General features: G+C 41.7%; 1 pseudogene; it reads right to left on the bottom strand.

Moving 5' to 3' along the window:
* Positions 1-704: 704 nt before the first annotated feature.
* On the bottom strand, positions 705-819 carry LOC126955898 (uncharacterized; annotated as a pseudogene).
* Positions 820-2211: the final 1392 nt, after the last annotated feature.

The raw sequence follows: 2211 nt of genomic DNA, 5'->3' as shown, positions 1-2211 counted from the left end.
TACTGCTATATATTCACATTTACTAATCTTTTCTTCTGCACTTTCTAATCTGTTATTAATTTCATCCAATATATTTTTTAGTTTGGACATTTAGTTTTATTTCTAAAAGTTTTAATTGGGTCTCTAAAAATATTTCCCATGTCTCTTTTTAACATGGGCATACTTTTCTCTACCATCTTGAACATATAGGATATAGGTATAGTTACTATCTTAAAGTCCTTGTCCACTTATTCTATTATTTGTCTCATTTCTGGGTCTGTTTATGTTAATTTTTCTGCCAATTAATTTTCATCCATTTCCCCAATATAACTTTTTTTCTTGAGCATTTTTTTTTTTTTTTGCCTGTTGCCCAGGCTGGAATGCAATAGCACGATCACAGCTCACTGCAGCCTCAACATCTTGGGCTCAAGCAATTCTCCCACCTCAGCCTCTCAAGTAGCTGGGACTACAGGCACATATTACCACGCCCAGCTAATGTTTAAATTTTTTGTAGAATGAGGTCTTGCTATGTTGTCAGGGCTGGTCTCGAACTCCTGGACTCAACTGATCATTCCACCACAGCCTCCCAAAGTGCTGGGATTGTAGGTGTGAGCCATAATGCTCAGCCTTCTTGAGTATTTTGAAAGAAATCTCAGACAACATGTGTCTTGTAAATACTTCGGTGTGCATGTCTAAGTGATAATTAGTAAATATTTTTTTTTTCACATTGGATGGGTAATGTGGTGCTGATGTAGTAACAAGGTTTGAGGGAGGCTGATCTGCTGATCTCACACATTAACATGAAAATGAAATAATCATACTTATGAACCACAAAAGGATAGTAAATACTTTAAAAAACATCATCCCTTTGCTATTTATCGCTTAAGAAAACTAATAACCATTCCTGAATATAATCTAATATTCAGATCATACATGAATTGCTCTACTTCATCTTAAAAATGCCTTTTTACAGACGATTTGTTTGAATCAGGATACAATGAGAATCACAAATTGGCTGCTATATCTCTAAGTCTCTTTTATTCTGTAAGTCTCTTTTCCACATGCTATAGTATGTTAAAGAAAATGGGTCATTTGTCTGCAGACTCCCACAATCTACATTGGCTGATTGTTTCCTTGTGGTATCATTTGACTTGTGCTGCAAACCCTTGTATCCCCTGGAAATTGATAGTTGGACCTAGAGGTCTAAGTGATAGGCTCAGGCTGAATTTTACAGGCAAGAACCCTCCATATGAACCTTGTGCAATTTTTTGGCATCATGTGGTACATTGTCCGATTTCTAGAAAGGCCAAGATTGGTAAGTATGTGCTGGATGTGCCCCACTGATGCCTCCACTGGGAACGTCCACCAACATTTCATCCCATGTTTTGGCTTGCATCAGAGAAGAAAAATTTATTTTGTTTATTTTTGTTTTATTTATTTATTTATTTTTGAGATGGAATTTTGCTCTTGTTGCCCAGGATGGAGGGCAATGGCATAATCCTGGCTCACCACAACCTCTGCCTCCCAGGTTCAAGCTATTCTCCTGCCTCAGTCTCCCAAGTAGCTGGGATGACAGGCGTGCACCACCACGACCGGCTAATTTTTGTATTTTTAGTAGAGACAGGGTTTCTCCATGTTGGTCAGGCTGGTCTCGAACTCCTGACCTGAGGTGATCCGCCCAACTTGGCCTCCCAAAGTGCTGGTATTACAGGCGTGAGCCACCGCTCCCGGCCAAAGAAAAAATTTTTTTTTTTTTTTTTTTTTTTTTTTTGAGACGGAGTCTTGCTCTGTAGCCCGGGCTGGAGTGCAGTGGCCGGATCTCAGCTCACTGCAAGCTCCGCCTCCCGGGTTTAGGCCATTCTCCTGCCTCAGCCTCCGGAGTAGCTGTGACTACAGGCGCCCGCCACCTCGCCCGGCTAGTTTTTTGTATTTTTAGTAGAGACGGGGTTTCACGGTGTTAGCCAGGATGGTCTCGATCTCCTGACCTCGTGATCCGCCCGTCTCGGCCTCCCAAAGTGCTGGGATTACAGGCTTGAGCCACCGCGCCCGGCCAGAAAAAATTTTTACTCTAATTATGAAGATAGGCAGGGCCAGTATTTTTAGGCACAGATCTGCTTGAAATAGAACAGAGGTGGCTATGGGAACACTCTTGGTTCAGGCTCAGGCAGCATCCCTGTCTCCATGGCTTCTCTGTTCATTCACCCATTTGCCTGCCAGTTGGGCTATACACTT

This window comes from Macaca thibetana, chromosome 5, assembly GCF_024542745.1.
Source record: "Macaca thibetana thibetana isolate TM-01 chromosome 5, ASM2454274v1, whole genome shotgun sequence".
Lineage (NCBI taxonomy): Eukaryota > Metazoa > Chordata > Mammalia > Primates > Cercopithecidae > Macaca > Macaca thibetana.
This window is presented reverse-complemented; position numbering and strand designations above follow the sequence as displayed.